The sequence below is a fragment of the Bos grunniens genome, chromosome 1 (assembly GCF_055505025.1).
Source record: "Bos grunniens cultivar Pamir isolate PY7600 chromosome 1, Bosgru_T2T1.0, whole genome shotgun sequence".
Classification (NCBI taxonomy): Eukaryota; Metazoa; Chordata; class Mammalia; order Artiodactyla; family Bovidae; genus Bos; species Bos grunniens.
Genome location: NC_141165.1, coordinates 84,313,763 through 84,326,571, shown reverse-complemented (window position 1 = coordinate 84,326,571; position 12,809 = coordinate 84,313,763). Strand labels below are relative to the sequence as shown.

At 39.7% G+C, this 12,809-nt stretch overlaps 1 long non-coding RNA gene across 1 annotated transcript in view; it reads right to left on the bottom strand.

Moving 5' to 3' along the window:
• Positions 1–470: 470 nt before the first annotated feature.
• Positions 471–12,809, bottom strand: part of LOC147379783 (uncharacterized) — a 34,708-nt gene continuing 22,369 nt past the window's right edge. The window contains exons 3-4 of the long non-coding RNA XR_015134183.1: positions 10,515–10,726; positions 471–9,818 (exon numbers count right to left, since the gene is read on the bottom strand). This is a non-coding gene — a long non-coding RNA (uncharacterized LOC147379783). The remainder of the gene's footprint in view (positions 9,819–10,514; positions 10,727–12,809) is intronic.

Sequence of the window (12,809 nt, the reverse complement as noted above, 5' to 3'; positions counted from 1 at the left end):
ATGGATCATAGATATAAATGTAAGAGCTAGAAATATAACATTTCTAAAATAAAAAATAAGTGAAAATCTTTGTGACCTTGGGTTGGGATATATTAATATATTAAACAGATCACAAACAGTAGGAGAAAAATGATGAATTGGACTTAAACAAAATTAAAACTTTTGCTCTTTAAGAGACTGTTAAGAAAATGAAATGGCAAATCACAGGTTGGGATAAAATACAGCTGACCTTTGAACAATGTGGAGGGTAGAGGCACTAATATTTGTGCAGTTGAAAATCCATGGAAAACTTTATATGTGTATCTGAACTTAATTACTAATAGCCTGCTGTTGATTGGAATCCTTACTGATAATATAAATAGTTGATAAACATTTATTTTGCATTTTATACTTATTGTATACTGTATTCTTATATTAAAGTAAGTTAGAGAAAATAAAATGTTAAGAAAATCAAAGAAAGAGAAAATACATTTACAATATTATACTGTGTTTATTTATACCATAAGTTTATATTATCTATTTACAAGCTGCATCATCTACATCAATACTGTAGCTATAGATGGTACATATCTTACTAACATTAAATGTAAAAATGCTGTAGATGTTACATGTATTACGAATGCTAGACGTAAAAAATGAAAAGATGATGTGAAAAAGAAATTCACATTTATTTCAGTTCAGTTCAGTTGCTCAGTCGTGTCTGACCCTTTGTGACTCCATGAAACGCAGCACGCCAGGCCTCCCTGTCCATCACCAACTCCCAGAGTTTACCCAAACTCATGTCCATTGAGTCAGTGATGCCATCTAACCATCTCATCCTCTGTCATCCCCTTCTCCTCCTGCCTTCAATCTTTCCCAACATCAGGGTCTTTTCAAATCAGTCAGCTCTTCACATCAGGTGGCCAAAATATTGGAGTTTCAGCTTCAACATCAGTCCTTCCAATGAATACCCTGGACTGATCTCCTTTAGGACGGACTGGTTGGATCTTCTTGCAATCCAAGGGACTCTCAAGAGTCTTCTCCAACACCACAGTTCAAAAGCATCAACTCTTCAACACTCAGCTTTCTTTATAGTCCAACTCTCACATCCATACATGACTACTGGAAAAACCATAGCCTTGACTAGACGGACCTTTGTTGACAAAGTAATGTCTCTGCTTTTTAATATGCTGTCTAGGTTGGTCATAACTTTCCATCCAAGGAGTAAGCGTCTTTTAATTTCATGGCTGCAATCATCATCTGCAGTGATTTTGAAGCCCCCCAAAATAAAGTCAGCCACTGTTTCCCCATTTATTTGCCATGAAGTGATGGGACCGGATGCCATGATCTTAATTTTCTGAATGTTGAGTTTTAAGCCAACTTTTTCACTCTCCTCTTTCACTTTCATCAAGAGGCTCTTTAGTTCTTCTTCACTTTCTGCCATAAGGGTGGTGTCATCTGCATGTCTGAGGTTATTGATATTTCTCCCGGCAATCTTGATTCCAGCTTGTGCTTCATCCGGCCCAGCATTTCTCATGATGTACTCTGCATATAAGTTAAATAAGCACTGCTAATGTTGAACTTGTGTCCGACTCTGTGTGACCCCATGGACTATAGGCTGTCAGGCTCCTTTGTCCACGGGATTTCCCAGGCAAGAATATGGGAGTGGGTTGCCATTTCCTTCTCCAGGATGTCTTCTCAACCCAGGGATTGAATCTGGGTCTCCTGCATTGCAGGAGGATTCTTTATCACTGAGCCATTAGGGAAAGAAGAAGCAGCAATATCGTGGTAGCCTAGTATAATCTACATGATCGCTTCATTGTATTCGTATTCTTGCCTGGGGAATCTCAGGGATGGGGGAGCCTGGGGGGCTGCCGTCTATGGGGTCGCACAGAGTAGGACACGACTGAAGCGACTTAGCAGCAGCAGCAGCCTACATACCAGTGAATGAATTGTTGTAAAATTTTTATGACATACAGCATCATAGTCATATTCATAATACAGTATTGGAACATTGTTACAATTTGTGAAAACCCATTTCCCTGTGATAATAGGCTGAAACACAGTTTCTCTAAGCACTAGAGAGAGAGAGAGGCATACTGTACAGTAATGTAATTCTTTGAAAGCGAATCTATAATATAGTAAGAAAAGTAACACATTATTAGTTCAGTTCAGTTTAGTCACTCAGTTGTGTCCGACTCTTTGTGACTCCATGGACTGCAGCACGCCAGGCTTGCCTGTCCATCACGAACTCCTGGAGTTTGCTCAAACTCATGTCTATTGAGTCAGTGATGCCATCCAACCATCTCATCCTCTGTCGTCCCCTTCTCCTCCTGCCTTCAGTCTTTCTCAGCATCAGGGTCTTTTCCAGTGAGACAGTTCTTCGCATCAGGTGGCCAAAGTATTGGAGCTTCAGCTGAACACAATATTAATTTCATATTAAATATCACTCACCTTATGCCGATGTAAGGATAGACTAATCCATTTCATTACAAGTTTTGCACATGATGTCTTACACAATGAACGCTTAGGCTATGATGATCACACAGAAATGTCTCCTACAGTTTTTGTCATTCAGTTATTAGGTTTTCATATGAAGACACTCACAAACATGTACATAAACATTTATTTACTATTCATTAGGTAGAAGCAGATCATCATAGAGGTCTCCATCATTGTCTTCACATTGAGTAGGCTGAGGAGGAGGAAGAGAAGTGGTTTGGCTTGCTGCCTTAGGGATGGCAGAGGCAGAAGAACTGGAGGAGTTGGGAGAGGCAATCACACTCAGACATACGTTGTTAATTTCTGACTTTTTTTTTTTTTGCCTTTTCATTTCTCTAATGTTTCTATGTAATACCAACTCCTCCAGTTTGCTTTAGTTTCAGTGCCTGAAAGATAGAAGGGCCTATGTCTTAGAAGTCAAAAGCCATCTTGAATATCTTGAATAAGCAGAATATTTCTGCCAGATTGTCTAATATCACTGTTTTCTGGCACTGCTTTTTCTACATCTTCTTCCTTATGTCTGGCTCTGGTTCAGAAATGCTCATCTCCATCAAGTCCTCTTCTGTTAATTCCTCTAGTGTGATGTCTATAGCTCCTGAATTTCTACAAGATGCATATCTTGAAACTCTTCACCCCATCACCTTTTTTTCATATCCACAGTCTCTTTCATGATTTCCTTGACTGGCTCTGTCATGAATCCTATGAAGTCATGCATAACATCTGGACAGTTTTCTCCAGCAGGAATTTATTGTTTCAGGCTTGATGACTTTCACAGCTTTTTCTATAACAATGATGGCATCTTCCATGATGTAATCTTTTCAGACTTTCATGTTGTTCTTTCTGTTGAAGTTTTCTTCTGTAGCATTGATAGTCGTTTCCAGACAGTACCATGAATAAAGAGCCTTAAATATCCTTATAACCCTCTAATCTAGAGGCTGAATTAGAGATGTGTTTGGGAACAAGTAGACTATTTTGGTGGCTTCAAGTGTTGAACTTATGAGATTTGGGTGGGAGGCAGGCAGGAACAGTGTCCAATATCAAATGAACTGTAAAAGGCATTTCTTACTGGCAAGGTACTTATTGACTTCAAGGACAAAGCATTGATGGAACTAATGCAAAAAAATTGTTCTTATTGTCCGAGTCTCCTTGTTGAGCAACCAGAAGACTGTCAGCTAGTGTTTATCTTTTCCCTTCAAGGCTCGAGGGTTAGTAGCTTTGTAGACAAGGGAAATCCTGATTATAAACCTGACTGCATTTGCACAAAATAGTAGAATAAGCCTCCTGTCCCTTCCTGTCCTAAATCCTGGTGCTCACTTCTCTTCATTACTAATAAATGCCTTGTGCAGCAATTTTTCCCCCAGAATAGAGCAATTTGTCTGCATTAAAATCTGTTCAGATATTCTTTCTCCTCAATGATTTTCTAATGGCATCTAGGATCTCCTGGCCAGCAGAAGCTGCTTCTCCTGTTGTCTTCACATTTTTAAAGCTAAATCTTTTTCTAAAATGATCAAACCATCCTTCGCTGGCCTTGAATTCTTTAGATCCCTCACCTTCCTTTTGCTTTAAGGTGTCATGTAACGACTTTGTTTTTTTTGAAACATACTGGAGTCTACAGGTATGCCTTACCTGTGGCAATATTGCACCCACACAAAAGCTGCATTTTCAACACATGATAAAAAAAGTATTTCACCAAAAGGGCAATGTTTTCACCCTGCTGGTGTAGCTGCACTGACGGCTTTGTGGATTTTCTTTTCTTTTTTCACAATGGTCCTTACGCTAGGTTAATTTATCTTAAAATGGCAGCAACCTCAGTTGCAGACCTCAATTTTTGGTGCATATTAAGCAATTTAGCTTTTTTTTGTAATGTCATGACTTTTTTCTGATTCTTCGGAGCACTTCCGACATCTCTAGTGGCACTTCACTTGGGTCCCATGATGTTATTCAACGTTCAGTGTATTGCACTAAACATGATGAAAAATACATGAAAACTGCTAGGGAGAATTTTTTTGTTTTTGAAAAAATTTTTCATTGGAGCTAATTACTTTGTAATATTGTGCTGGTTTCTGCCATACATCAACATGAATCAGCACCAGGTATACCTATGTCCCCTCCCTCTTGAACCTTACTTCCATCTCTCACCCACTCCCACCCCTCTAGGCTGTCATAGAACGCTGCATTGAGCTCCCTGGTCACGCAGCAAATTGGGGGAGAAATTTTTTTACTGTCATTTAAAATTTATTAGACAGATGAACCGCATACATGGAGATGATTAGTGCCACATGGCGTTTAAAGTGGATTCTCACAACACTTGAGCTTATGACAATAGCAACAGTGGTTGGCTACAAAATTGCTACAGTAGCACAGTGTGTGCTACAATGAATTTTATGCACTTATGATTTAAAACTGCCTCCTTACACTTGTTTACATTTCTCTCCACCATGAATGGTGTCATGTACAGTCTGTGAGTGTTTTTGCATATAAGTTTTGATACATTTTAACTTTTTAAATAGATTTTTGTGTATTTTATGGTAAATGATAAAATAGATGAGTATCTAGTACCCACATAGATTTTTATGCATTCATGACACACTTCACTTAAAAAATAATATTTTATACTTCTAGGTTATGTGGTTTGTCTGAGAGTTTTTTCAAATTGTCACAAATCTCCAAAATTTTTTTTCAATGTATATATTGGAAAAAATTCAGGTACAAGTGTATCCACACAGTTCAAACCTGTGTTGTTCACAGGGCAATTGTATTGGCAAAAAATTATGTATTTATCAAAGGACTTATATCCAAGTATATAAATTGGGCAATATGGGCAATAAATAGGCAATAAATGGGCAATAAAATGGGCAATAAAATTAGATAATATATCACAATATCCTTTTACCTGCCCTCTGCAGATAACACCTTTGCTGTATGGGGCACTATAGTAATGATTGCTTAAAAGATTTTTATTTTTTTCTAGGAACAGGCACTAGCCTTGCCCAGTTCAAACATTTTGAGACCACCAAGCATTTAGTTGGGCCCTAAGTGTCTGATGATGAGCTTTTGATGTCCAAGGGCCAAAAAAACTGCACCCTCAGCTTAGGCCAACACCACCACCATTTTTTGAACATGTGCCCCATGAAGAAGCATGTAGCTCAGATATACCTGCACAGAGTGTATCTCACAGGTTTCCTTACCTGTCTTGTATCTCTAATGACCTTTCTTCCTGATACTCATACCTTGATTTTATCCTGAGCCCCTCACCTTCGGAAGGCAGATTTAAGACTTGTTCTTTCATCTTCTCACTTGACTGCTTCCCAAATTAACCTTTTCTCTGCTGCACACCTCGGCATCTCAGTATTTGGCTTGCCACATGTTGGGCAGACAAACCTGGTTCGTCACACCAGCACTCTTACTATTCTGTTTTTATACAAGATAAATAAAATCATCAGATCAGATCAGTCGCTCAGTCGTGTCCGACTCTTTGCGACCCCATGAATCGCAGCACGCCAGGCCTCCCTGTCCATCACCAACTCCCGGAGTTCAATCAGACTCACGTCCATCGAGTCAGTGATGCCATCCAGCCTTCTCATTCTCTGTCGTCCCCTTCTCCTCCTGCCCCCAATCCCTCCCAGCATCAGAGTCTTTTCCAATCTCAAGAGTCAACTCTTCGCATGAGGTGGCCAAAGTACTGGAGTTTCAGCTTTAGCATCATTCCTTCCAAAGAAATCCCAGGGCTGATCTCCTTCAGAATGGACTGGTTGGATCTCCTTGCAGTCCAAGGGACTCTCAAGAGTCTTCTCCAACATCACAGTTCAAAAGCATCAATTCTTCGGTGCTCAGCCTTCTTCACAGTCCAACTCTCACAACCATACATGACCACAGGAAAAACCATAGCCTTGACTAGACGAACCTTTGTTGGCAAAGTAATGTCTCTGCTTTTGAATATGCTATCTAGGTTGGTCATACATCCACATAAAATTTTTTAAGTAATCCATGAAAGGAAAAAATTTTTTTCTCCTCCAAATTTAAGAGCATTTATTCTGCAAAAGACCATGTTAAGAGGATGAAAGAAAAATCTGAGAGAAAATATTTGCAAACCACATATTAGACAAAGAGCTAGTTTCTAGAATATACAAAGAACTCTCAAAACCCAACTGCTAAAAAAATCCAATTAGAAAATGGTCAGAAGGAATAAACTGACATCCTGAAGAAGATATACAGATGGTAAATAAGCACACAAGAAGAGGTTCACCATCAGAGGCCATGAGGGAAATAAAATTTAAAGCACATAAGCTATCACTACACACCTAGCAGAATGGCTAGAATAAAAAATAATGACAACACCTAATGCTCATTAGAGTGCAGAAAAACTGGATCACTGACAATCTGCTGGTGAGAATGTAAAGTGGAATAGCCACTCTGGAAACCAATTTGGATGTTTCTTACAAAAGTAAACATGTAGCTATCACACAACCCAGCAATTGCTCTCCTGGGCATTTCTCCCAGAGAAAAGAAAAAACTCGTGTTCCTGCTAAAGAACTGTACACAAATGTCAAAAACTTTATTCCAAATAGCCAAAAATTGAAGACAAGCATGTGTCTTTTCACCTGTGAATGGGTAAATAAACTGTGTACATCCACATTGTGGAAAACTACTCAGTAACAAAAAGGAACAAACTCTTGATGTATTCAATGACTTAGATAACTCTCCGGGAAAATATGTGGCATGAAAAAGTCGATTTCTCCTAAATTACATATTGTATGATTCCATTATATTATATCTTTTAAATGGCAAAACTATAGAAACAGATAAGAGATTAGTGGTTGCCAGGGCCTGGAGAGGGGAAAAGAGAGGCGAATGGGGCTATAAAAAGGCAACACAAGAGGCCCCTGTGATGATGGGACTGTTTTGTATCTTGATCATATCAAAGAGGCTGGACTTAAAGAGTATATACTGTGTGACTCTATTTACATGAAATTCTAGAAAAATAAAAAACTGTAGTGAAAGAAAAAGATCAATGGTTGCCAAGGTAAAGATACAGAATGACTGCATATGGTTTCCAAATAAATTTTGGGGTGATGGAAATGTTCTATCAATATCATCATTGCAGTGATAGTTAAATAACATCGCATATTTGTTAAGGATTTCCCTGGTGGCTCAGTGCTGAAGAATCCACCTGCAATGCAGGACACACTATTTGATCCCTGGGTCAAGAAGATCTCCTGGAGAAGTAAAGGGCAACCCACTCCAGTATTCTTACATGGAAAATCCCATGGACAGAAGAGCCTGGCGGGCTACAGTCCATGGGTCGCAAAAAAGTCAGACATGACTTAGGGACTAAACAACAACAATATTTGTTAAAATTCATTGGGATTTCCCTGGGGGTACAGTGGCTAAGACTCCACACTCCCAATGAAGCAGGCCAGGTTTGATCCCTGGTCAGGAAACTAGATTCCACAGCTGCAACTAAATAAAATCCCGAATGAAGATCTAACATCCTGTGTATTGCAACTAAGACCCATTGCAGCCAAATAAATAAATGAAAATAAGCAAATATTTAAAAGAAACCTCAACTAATTGTGCACTTAATATTGATGATAAGTTTCATTAAATTATACCTGACCCCCAAAATGGGGCTAATACATTCAGATGAATTTGCAACTTTTTCACTTAACTTTGTATCATGAACTCCTAGCTTCAGGGTGCATAGCTTTTCCTTCTTTTCACAACAGTTGCATAGTATTCCATTGTATGGGTGCCCCATAATCCCACAATTAATTTAATTGTCCCCTTTTGATAAGCATTTGGGCCATTTCCAATATTTTATTTTACAAATAATGTTGTAATAGTCAACCTTATCATATACCTTTGCATACTGTGTTTTTATTAAATGAATTCCTAAAAGTGATATTGCTTGGTTAAATGTTATATACAATTAAAATTTTAGCAGTAAGCATCACATTGCCCAATAAAATAAGGTGGTTCAACTTGTACTCTCGCCAATGATGAGTAAGAGTCCTGTGGTTGTTCTAAGGGATTCTTTTTAAGCTCATTCACATGTTCCTTTTCCCACAGCATTTGCATGCAGTTGGTGTTTTCCTTTTCACAACTCCCATAGGACTTCTGTAGCTTTCAGTTTTGACTGTTGATGCTTTGCTAGGATTTGTAGAATGACCTAGTTATTTGATGACCATCCAATAAACAAGGAGTTCATATGACAGTGGGGAGCTGGACATGAAAAGCAATACTATATAGCAGGATAAATGGCATGATACTTGTACATAATATCAAACATGCTGATAATAATGATAAGAGAAACGATGATGATAATGGTAACATTAATAGCTGAAAATTATTGAACACTTACTATGTACCAAGAAGTAGTCTAAGAACTACAAATATATGTATTTAATTCTCCCAATAATGCTCTGAGGTTGAGACTACTTCTACTGTTTCCATTTTATAGACTCCTTGGCTGGGCATTGAAGGTTGAGTAGGAATTAACTAGGTAACGAAAGGTTGTGGATTAAATGGAATCAGGCAGAATGAAAAGTGTGTACAAAGGTCAAGGCAGAAGAAGGAAAAGTCAATTCAGAGGTCCCATGAGTAACAGCACATGGCTGGCAACCAAAGGGAACAGGAAAAGAAGAAGCTGGAGGAAGTTCATGATTGGGTGGATAGAGATGCTTCTCATTTCTCTTGCTACACACACACACACACACACACTGCAGTTGGCTGTTCTCACGTTTTTAACCTATGGTTCCTAGCAGAGACTGGGGGAAGACTTCTCATTAAGAAGCAATGCCTAGTTTCAGACCCAAAGAATAAGAGTCAACCAGACGAAAAAGAGGAACCATGTGTTCAGGCAGAGGAGGTGGCATGAAACGTCATGACCGGAGTGCTTAAGGAACTGACTGGCTTAAAGTGGCTGGGTATAAAGAGCTAAGGGAGAGGAACCATTAGTGAGGCCAAAGAAGGTGACAGATGCCAACTCAGGTAGAGCCTGTAGGCCACATTAGGGAACTCAACTTTGATTGCAGAATCACTCAATGAAAAAGAAGTGATTCACTATCTACTCTAGACAAGCCCTGTCTTGGAGGCCAAGGGAGATGCAGTGATGTGGGCTGGATTTCTCTGGTGGTCCAGATGAACTTGCCTGCTAGTGCAGGGGACATGAGTTCAGTCCCTGACCTGGGACGATTCCACACGCCATGGAGCAACTGGGCCTGTGGGCCGCAACCATTAAGCCTGTGCTCTAGAGTTCCAGAGTCGCAACTACTGATGCTCATGAACCTAGAGTCCATGCTCTGCAACAAGACAACAGCAATGAAGACCCAGTGTACCTAAAAAAAAAAAAGACACATCTGTTAACATTTTAAAAAGTGATGTGGACTGCCTTTAAGAAGCTCACAGGTTAGCTAAGACAGTAAGATATGAGCAAATATAAGGGAGCCAATCAATGATAAAGGGCCACATATAAAAAGGAATGAATGTGAAATGTTGGGTTGTGGGAGGGAAAGAAAATTGGCTGGGAAAGTGGGATAGTGAAGGGAGGGGAAGGAATGGAGCCTTGAAGGGTGGGTGCCATTTGGAAAGAGATGGGGAGACAGCCTTCTATATCAGACATCCCAAGAATAAACAAATGAGATCTATCTGATATATTTGGAAGAGACTGAGTAAGCCCACCTAGCCAAAGTATGGATGTGTGCAAGGAACATGAGAGAATCTTAGAAAAGGTGCATAAGATCAAATTAGGATGGGTCTGACATGCAAGGCTAAGGAATTTGAATTTAAATTTTTGTGGGCAAAGAAGGGCCATTCTGCCCTTTTCAATGTCAAACAACTTGAATAAGGGATTTTGTTTGACAATTAATATGGAACAAGAGAGATAACCAAGTCAGGGAGCCAACTTCAGAGGTCAGTGCTTACGCCAAAGTTCTGTACAAGGTTGGCCAAAATAAAGAAGAACCGAAAGACCAGAGGGAATAATGCACTGCATCATTTACATCTTTTTGCAGGAAAGTAATTTTCTTTCTTACCATGACGTACATTCTCTTTTCATGGTAATCTGCCTTCAAAGCCTTGAAGATGAATATATTTAAAGTTCTGGAAGCCAAGTCAAAGGCATAGTATGATGTCTTTTAGGAACATGTACTCAAGTTTCTTTATTGGCATCTACCACTATATTTCATGTCCACACTCCTGTCTGCTGAGTTTCCTTTTTCTACAGGATGTTCATTATTGAAGGATTCTTGAGACAAAAACAAAATACATTACAATTAGTTAAAAGGATGTTTGCTTCTCTTGGGTGTTTTTACTCACAGCACTTCTGCAGGTTTTCCCACACCAATAACCAGTTCTCCAACTCTCCAGACACCAACTGGGTTTCTATAATTCAGCTCTGTTCTGACACCAACTACCCGGAGTTAGTCCAGGCTCTACAGGATTAAGGGTTCAGTCCCACAAGACTGTCTCACTTATAAGGAACCTAATATTTTCAGATGCCAGTTGAAGGTACTGGGTCCCTTGGGTACCCACACTTCTATCCAATTTGGTTACAGACTCAGAGGTTCCCAAACTCCCCCCACCAGCTTCAGGTTTGATCATTTGCTAGAATGACTCACAGAATTCAGGAAAACACTTTACTTTCTGCCAGTGGTTTATTATAGAGGGTGCAAATGAAGAGCCAGGTGAAGAGGTATACAGGGTGTGATCCAGAAGGGTCCTAAGCCCAGGAGCTTCTGTCCCTGTGGAGATGGGGTGAGCCACCTTCCCAGAACAGAGATGCATGTGCCAACATGGAAGCTCTTCCCACCCCAGGTTTTTATGGAGGTTTCACTATATGTGTGTGATTGAGTAAATCACTGGCCATCGGTGATTAACTCAATCTCTAGTACTTCTGGCCCAGAGTTTGGAGGTCTGAAAGTTCCAACCCTCAAATCTCAGGGTTGGTTCCCATGGCAACCAATCCCACAAAGAAGTTACTTACGGATCCACTAGAGCCTCATTAGCATAAACTCAGGTAAGGTGGAAAGGGGCTTATTATGAATAAAATACCAAAAACACTTCTTTTCACTTCTATCACTCAGGAAGTTTCAAGGGTTTTAGAAGTTCTTGTACCAAGGAACTGGAGATGAAGACCAAATACGAAGGTATTGGGTTGGTCAAAAATTTCCTTCGGTTTAAAAAGAATTAGTTAATTATTTATTTTGGCTGCTCTGTGTCTTCATTGCTGAGTGGGGGTACTCTTTATTGCAGTGCATGGGCTTCTCACCGTGGTGGTTTCTCTTGTTGCAGAGCATGGGCTCTAGAGTGTGCCAGCTTCAGTAGCTGAGACACGGGGGCTCAGCAGTTGCAGCTCTTGGGCTCTAGAGCACAGGCTCAATAGTTGTGGCGCATAGGCCTAGTTGCTCCGTGGCATGTGGAATCTTTCTGGACCAGGGATCAAACCCACATCCCCTGCATTGGCAGGCGGATTCTTAACCACTGGACCGCCAGGGAAGTCCTCCTTTGATTTTTTTAATTAAAAATAAAAGATATACTTTTCATTTTCACCAAGAACTTTATTGAACAATGTATTTACTGTTTTGTTCCACTACCTTCTGCTGTTTTTTTCAGGCAACTTCACAATTCCGTCTTCCCAAAATTGTTTATCTTTTGGAGCAAAAGACTGCTTCAGGTGTTTTTACAGTCTTTCAACAAATTAAAATCTTTTCGTTAAGAGAATTCTATAAAGACCAAGATAAATGGACATCGGAAAAAGCAATGTCTGATGAATATAGTGGATGAATCAGAATTTTCCAGCCAGCTTGTAATAATTTTTGCTTGATCATTAAAGAAGCATGCAGTCTTGCATTATCCTGATGAAAGATTATGTGTTTTCTGTTGTCTAATTCTGGATGCTTTTCATCAAGTAGCTGCTTTCAGTTGGTCTAATTGGGAGCATTACTTGTTGAAATTTATTGTTTGGTTTTCTGGAAGAAGCTCGTAATGGAGGACTCCCTTCCAATTCCACTATATACACAACATCACCTTCTCTGGGTGAAGACCAGCCTTCGGTGTGTGGTTGGTAGTGGTTTATTTTGCTTGCCCCACAGTCTCTTCCATTCCACATTATCACACAGTATCTAGTTTTCATCACCCATCACAATCTGTACTAAAAGTGTGCCATCTTTTTAACGAGTTTCCAGTGAACACTTAGTGTTTTTTCATTATTTGGCCTTCCTTTGTAAAATCACGCAACTTCATGAGAACCCGCTTAAAAACCATGGAGCATCACCCCATCCCAAAACACACCATGTTCACACTTACACACACACACCCACACACACACA